The sequence below is a fragment of the Bos mutus genome, chromosome 22 (assembly GCF_027580195.1).
Source record: "Bos mutus isolate GX-2022 chromosome 22, NWIPB_WYAK_1.1, whole genome shotgun sequence".
In the NCBI taxonomy this organism is placed as follows: Eukaryota; Metazoa; Chordata; class Mammalia; order Artiodactyla; family Bovidae; genus Bos; species Bos mutus.
This window is the reverse complement of record NC_091638.1, coordinates 51,487,656-51,495,628: the sequence shown is the minus strand read 5'-3', so window position 1 is coordinate 51,495,628 and position 7,973 is coordinate 51,487,656.

Sequence of the window (7,973 nt, the reverse complement as noted above, 5' to 3'; positions counted from 1 at the left end):
GCAGGCGACCACCCAAGTTGCCTTCGACTCTGGCCCTTGCGCGCCCCCACCCCGGGCCCCCGCCCTCGGGTCCGCAGAGGGGTCTTCGCGGGGATCAGCTTCCTAACACTTGAGCACCCGTTGGGTGCTGCGGACTAAGCCCCGACGGAGCCCTTCCTCGCCCCTGCGGTTCCCCACCTGCCCGGACATCCTCGGTCCTCGGGAGGTACCTGAGGACCGAGTGGGACCGCGACAGCGCCCAGAGACAACAGACACAGGTTCCCTTCTGAAAGCCTAGTTCGGAGGCTTCTGGGAGACCCCATCTCTGAGGACACTCCATCGCCCTGCCTCCTGGGGTGACACCCCTATCCCGGAGGTTTCCTTACCCTACCGCCAGGCAGGATCACCCTCTGCCTCAGGGCAAGCCTGGCTTGACTGGCTCAGCCTGAGGGAAAGGAACTAGCTGCTTCCAGACACTGTAAGCCACCACCTGCCTCAGGGTTGGGCCAGGTGGCCCAAATCCTTGCCGGCTGCCAGAGCACTGGGCTCTCACAGGGCACCCTGAGCTGGGGCCCCTCACTGTGGGTTAGGATGGAAAGGAACAGGACCCTATGGGGACTTCTCAGGACAGACGTCTTCCCCATGTCCTCTGCTGCGTCACTCTTCTCAGAAGTACCTAGATAATACTATCTGATCCACATTTCCTGAGTTGTTTTATAGTTGCTAAAACTACCACCAACTGGGAGAAAGTAACCACTTGATGATCAGGCCCATGTAGCCCCAAGATGGTTAACACCTGTGAGGCCACCCTGTTACCCCACCATCCATCAATCCGAACTGCACATGTGCTGATCACATATCCTGTGATTCTGCCCTTCACCTGGCCTTTGAAAACACTTTGCTGAGGGGCTTCCCTGGTGGCTTGGCAGTAAAGAAGCCACCCGCGATGCAGGAGACACCAGTCTGATCCCGGATCTGGGAAGATCTCACATGCTGCGGAGCAACTAAGCCCGTGCTCTACAACTACTGAGCCTGTGCTCTAGAGCCCATGCTCCACAAGACTGAAAAGTGAGAAGTGTTAGGCGCTCAGTCGTGTCCGACTGGTTTGCGACCCTGTCAGGCTCCTCTGTCCATAGAATTCTCCAGGCAAGAACACTGGAGTGGGTTGTCATGCCCTCCTCCAGGGGACCTTCCCAACGCACGGATCCGTCCTGGGTCCACCTGCATTGCAGGCAGATTCTTTCCAGTCTGAGCCACCAGGGAAGCCCACTCCACAACAATGAGAGCTAGAACTAGAGAGCAGCCCCTTCTCTCCACAATGAAAGAAAAGCCCGCACAGCAACGAAGACCCAGAACAGCCAAAAATAAATTAAAAAAAAAAAAAAAACCAGACACTAATTTGTGGACCTAGCTTGACCATGTGAAAGTGCTGTGACAGTGTTAGTCACTTAGTCATGTCTGACTCTGTGACCCTATGGACTGTAGCCCGTCAAGCTCCTCTGTCCATGGGATTTCCCAGGCTAGGATACTGGAGTGGGTTGCCATTTTATTCTCTAGGGGATCTTCCCAACCCAGGGATCGAACCCAGGTCTCCTGCATTGGCAGGTGGATTCTTTACCACTGAGCCACCTGGGAAGCCCGCAGCTCTTAAGACAAAGTCCCGATTTTAGTTCCTGCAATGACTGGGGCTCCATGTGCCTCCTTGCTCTCTGCATCCACCACGCACATTCCCCCACCCTCCCTGGCTCCCAACTTAAACAGCTCCTCCTCTAACACGACTCTGGAGATGCCAAGTCTGGGTTAGGACTCCCCTAGGTGTTCCCACAGCCCTTGTGACCCCCAGCCCAGCACCACACCTTGGGTTATGTGGGTGTCTTCTGCTACTTAGGGGGCTAAGTGAGGCTGGGACTATGTCTTGTTATCCAGCACAGGGTCGTGCCCACAGCGGGTGCTTGATAACAACTGGAAAAGGAAATAAAGGATCTCCTTTAGCCCATGGACCACTTTCCCCTGAGCACAAGCCCAGAAATCACTCCCCCCAGGGGATGGGCTGACAGCACCCACAGTCCTCTCTGTGGTTTACACTGACCCCACCCTCACTGCCCCAGCACTCGCCAGGTTGGGGCATCTACCTCTGCCAGTGAGCCTGTCTTCTCCTCGTCCCTCGGCATCCTTCCTCTACCCTACCCTGTCCTGGGGCTGCCTCTCTCTCTCCCTTCCTCTAGAGTCAGCAGAAGGCAGCTGCAGGAGGTCAGAAGGTGGGAGGAGAGTACATGGGTGGGGCTCTTCCTTCCCTAATCCTTCCTGAAAGCTCCTGGGTGCAATCTGACACCCCTCCACCCCACTCCCTCAGCTACAGCTCCCGCCTCCTTCCATTCAGAGCCACAATCTGAGAAACTGAGATTTTATCTTGAGAGCCCCAGGGAGGGACTGATTGAAGAGACCCCTCTGCAGCTCATAGCAACTGAATAGGAGATCAGAGGCCAGTGGGAAAGGGGGGTTCCCACCAGGCTCCAGTAAACCTTACCCTCCTGAGCCTTGGCCCTGCAGGCTGTGGACAAGAAACATTACCCGACTCCCCTGTGAAGAACGTTGCCCACTATCTCAGTTCTCTTTCCTGCTTCCCTGGTGGCTCAGGTGGTAAAGAATCTGCCTGTAATGCAGGAGACCAGGGTTTGATCCCTGGATTGGGAAGATCCCCTGGAGAAAGGAATGGCAACCCACTCCAGTATTCTTGTCTGGAGAATCCCATGGACAAGGTGGGGCTAAGGTCCTTGGGGTCACAAAAAATCGGAGGCAACTGAGCAACTAACACTTTCACTTTCATCCCAGTTCTGCAAGAATCTAGCCATTAGCTACTTCAGCAGACCATGGGCGGTGCACCTGAGGACCATTCGGGATGAAAAAATCAAGAAGCCTTCTGTGCTCCGGATACTGACTCTGCAGAGTGAAGATGCATATCAAAGGAATAATTGCAATGAACCCAGTCCTTGCATCTTCCCTTACATAGAAAAACCAGGGCTGGAATCATTCATTTAAGGTGTCGGTTCTTTGTGATAGTAATCTACATGTTTTTGTTTTTGCTAGCAAAAAGTGCCTGTATATCCTGGGTCTTCCCTTACCTCTTCAGAGCAACTCCTCAGCACTTTCTGAGATGCTGTCTTCTGGGCTTTTGTCTTCATTAAGGTCCCCAAATAAAATTTAACTCACAACTTCCAGGTTGCGCAATTTTCTTCAGTCCACACAGACGAGGGATGAAAAAGGCTCCCAATGATGCTAGCCCTGAGTGCTGTCACCCAGATCCACCCACAGCTCTGTAAAGGGCCCTTTTAGCGAGCTCTCTTCTAATGAGCGTTGTTAAGAATGACTATTTCCTGAGATCTTCCCTGGTGGTCCCGTGGCTGGGATCCCAAGCTCACAATGCAGGGGCCTTGGGTTCAATCCCTGGTCAGGGAACTAGATCCCACGTGCTGCAACTCAAACCCAGCACAGCCAAATAAATAATTCTTTTTAATAAAAGGAACTCCCCTGGTGGTCCAGTGGCTAAGAATCTGCCTGCCAATGCAGGGTACATGGATTGAATCCCTGGTCTGGGAAGATTGCACATGCAGCGGGGCAGCCAAGCCTGTGTGCTGCAACTGCTGAAGCTCACGTGCCCTGGAGCCCATGTTCTGCGACAGGAAAAGCCGTCACAATGAGAAGCCCGTGCACTACAACGAGAAAGTGGCCCACACTCGCCACAACCAGAGAAAGACCCAGTGCAGCCAAAAATAAACAAACATTTAAAAAAAAAAAGACTGCTAGAACTTTTACACGCAGTGTGGCAGCCACACTATAGATGGGAACTCTGCCTGGGGCCAGAGCAATACCCAGTGATGCCCAGAAAGCCCATGCTCTACAGGACTGTCACTCCGGGAGCGTGAGAGCTAGGTGGAGCACAGCCCAGGGCCCATGTTGTTCCTCTTCACCAGCACCTGCCCCCCGGCTTCCTCCATATCGGAAGGCAGAAACGCCAGACCCACTTTTCAGCTTCCTTTGTCCAGCCAATCAGACGTACCCTCCTGGGGTCAGATGTCCCTTCCCTGGAGTCAGAGGTCCCTTCCATGAGGCATGCTCAGAGGGCTGGTGACCAGCGGCAGGACAGCAGAGCCTCTGCTGTGGTGGGGGTCCTGGCAGCTGGGGAGCAGCCCACAGTGTCTGCCAGAGAAGAACTGTGATGTGGGCATGACCTGTCTTGTCCTCCTACACCCTCAGTGGTCCTGGGAGGAACACAGATTCCTTTTCATAAATTCCACAGTTTCTTCCACCTGATAAAGCTGTCAGCAGGTGACCAGGGAAATGGGGGTGCATCAGGACTGGACGTTTGCCTGGTTGGAGCCAGAGGCAGTGGAAATCCAGCCAGGACAAAGGGAGAGGTTTTTGCAGCCTTGGCAGGCTGAGACAAAACTAAAACAGCCATCACTGCCAGCATGGGACAGGTCTTCCCCGACTTACGATGGGGCTACATCCTAATAAACCCCCTGTAAGTTGAAAATGTCATAAGGTGAAAATGTACTTAATACATTCAGGACATTGACTGCCTTCTCAGTGAGGCCTTCTTACATCCTTACAACCCTGTCCCAAGCCCTCCGCTCTGTCCCAGCACCCTCTACTACATCTTTCTCTGTTCTTAAACTTTTCGCTGCACCCCGTGTTATGTGGGATCCTAGTTCACTGACCAGGGATCAAACCCCCACGCCTCACATTGGCAGCATGGAGCCTTAACCACTGAACTGCCAGGGACGTCCTGATGCACTACATCTTTACACATCTCTTTGCTGTGTCTCCCAACACCAGAAAGTCAGCATTGTGAGGCAGGGGGTTTGCCCCTGTGGGGTTTCCCTGGTGGCTCAGATGGTAAAGAATCTGTCTGCAATGCAGGAGACCCAGGTTGGAAAGATTCCCTGGAGAAGGAAATGGCAACCCACTCTAGTATTCTTGCCTGAAGAATCCCATGGACTGAGGAGCCTGGCGGGCTACAGTCCATGGGGTTGCAAAGAGTCAGACAAGACTGAGTGACTAACACTTTCACTTACTGCTATATTCCTACTGCTTAGTACATAGCAGGTACTTTATGTGCCAAGTTGATGAATTAAGTGAGATGAAGATGCATATGAAAGAATCAGAGGAATCAGATTGCCACCAACTTCCACCCCTTCTCCACGTCCCTTACTCACCTAACCAAGGTGTTCTCCCCTGATACCTCATGAGGTCGTTTCTTTGCAAGGGGAGTCAAGTCTTCTCAAGCCCCTCTCCCTAACTCCTTAAATTAGAGATGGATTCCAGCATGTGTGGAGACCTTATTACAAAGTCAGACCCAGGGGAGGGCTTACGTATCAAAGGAATCTTAAGACTTTGGTATTTTACATTAGCTAAAATATACAGACTTTACGTGGGCAGAGACTTTATGTAGCCATCTTAGAGAGGGCAGAATTTATCAATATAGGTGATCTTACCTGGAACTGGGATTCAATGTGCTAGCATAAGCTACTGGAGGTTGTTCCGCAAGTCTGGTTGCTTGACTGAAATGAAAACTGGGTCTCACTAAATGCAGTTGAGATGACAGTTGCTTCCTGGTATAATGTAAAGAATCCAAAGCTTCAGAAAGATTCATACATTCATTCAAAATAAATGTTGGACATAAATGTTGGACAGAATTTATCCAGGACAACTCACCTTTTCTCTGAGTCCCTGGAGAGGACCCAGGAGATACTCCCTTCACCGAGGCTTTGGAAGGTTCATTGCTGAGAAGTTTCCATTCGCTAGGGCAGCTATAACAAAGTACTAGACTCTGAGTGGCTCCAACCACAGAAACTTACAGTCTCATAGTTGTGGAGGCTGGATGTTTGAGGCCAAGATGTCAGTAGGACCCTGCTGTCTCTGAAGGTGCTAGGGAATTTTGGTTTAGGGTCACAGCCCACTCCAGTATGACTTCGTCTTAATTTATGACACCTGCCTTTGGGCAGGATCAACAGACCCCTAGGACCAAAACTGATGGGAAGCCAGTAGAATCCTACCGGATATGTATGACAAGAGAACCAGAAGTCTGATGACCAGAGACCTAACTGCGGAGGAGAGGATCTCTCACTAATTTTCCAGATCAGGTCAGTTCACAAACCCTGAGGTCCTTGAAGGAAGCAGGGTGGGTGCCCGTTAAGGTGGCCCTGTGAAAACAGCCCAGCTTCATGCCAGCACTTTCCCCACAAGCCTTCCCAAAGCGACCTGTGGCCATTCGCCAGGGTTTGGCAGACACCTCTTTCGGTCTACCACAAAGCCATTTTCCACTTTTAATGAAACAATTTTTGCTTAAACAACAAATGTGCCCAGCCTCAGGGGATGAATAGTGACTGGTCTATACCAAACATGGCAACACTCACCTTAAAGGTGATAATTATATATTATTAACATGTAATATACAAGCCAATTATAAAGATAATTCAAATGTTGTTGAAATCTATGTCTTTGTAACATTTCTATCCAAATACCCTCTGATCCTATCTTAAACTTCTTTAGCATAACCATATATCATTGGTCTTTCTAAATTGGTTGTGTGTGTGGTAGACTAGTGGACCTGAATTAAAATTCTAGTAGTGTTATATTTCATTTCTTCTGTGGTTGCTTTGCTGTTGCAAATCTTCAAAACTTCTTCAAAAAGTGCTAGGAAGGGAATTCCTTGGTGGCCCAGTGGTTAAGACTTCGCCTTCCAACATAGGGGATACAGGTTCGATCCCTGGTCTGAGAGCTAAGATTCCCACATACCTTGCGGCCAAAAGAACCAAAGAATAAAACAAAAGCAATATTGTAACAAATTCAATAAAAACTTCAAAAAAAAAAAAAAAGTGCTAGGAACCCTTCAAGGAGGTCAGGTATCCACTCCAGGAACTCTATGCCCAGGGACAAGGTGGGGACAGTAACCTCACATATCAGGAAGATGGTCAGAGCTGACATCACTCTGAGCCTAGTTCCCATCACAGCTGTGACACAGGCACCCTCTGCCCTGACACACTAGGAGAGGCACGTGCGGGCACCCAGCCACGCCCAGCTTCATCATGTCCCTGGAGGAACCATGCTGCCAACACCCCAGCCCCGGGGCAGAAGGCATATAAATAAATAAAACAAAAGTCACTCAGTCGTGTCCGGACCCCACTCACGGACTATAGTCCATGGAATTCTCCAGGCCACAATACTGGAGTGGGTAGCCTTTCCCTTCTCCAGGGGATCTTCCCAATCCAGGGATTGAACCCAGGTCTCCCACATTGCAGGTGGAATCTGTACCAGCTGAGCCACAGGGAAGCCTAAGAATACCGGAGTGGGTTAGCCTATCCCTTCTCCAGCGGATATTCCCAACCCAGGAATCAAACTGGAGTGTCCTGCCTTGCAGGCAGATTCTTTACCAACTGAGGTACCAGGGAAGCCCTATCAGGGAAGAAGGTGTATGAAGTCAAACAAAATCCTAAGGCGTGGGAGGGAAGGATAAATTAGAAACTTGGTGTTAATATGCACCATATATAAAATAGATAACGAGGACCTGCTGTAGTTCACAGGGAACTCTTCTCAACACTCTGTAATAATCTAAATGGGAAAAGAACATGAAAAGAATGAATATATGCATAAGTGAATCACTATGCTGTACAACTGAAACACATAAATCAACTATACCCCCATAAAAAAAATATTCTTCCCTACTCTGCCCAAAATCTGAAAAAACATGTTTTTTATTGCACAAGGGTGAGAAATTCTGAGGCAGAGGAAAGGGTACCCCTTGTCACCATCTTCCCCAGGCCAGAAGCAACAAAGCATACCAGAGAACCAGCCAACACGCTCCACCTACAGCCTTGTGTACCCCCTCCATCCTCGACCCCTCTCCAAGGATGCCAGTATTAGGGACCCACATTTCTAGGGACCCCAGATCCCCACTATGTCTGTTTGTCACCCAGTGGTGAGGGCCGAGCAAC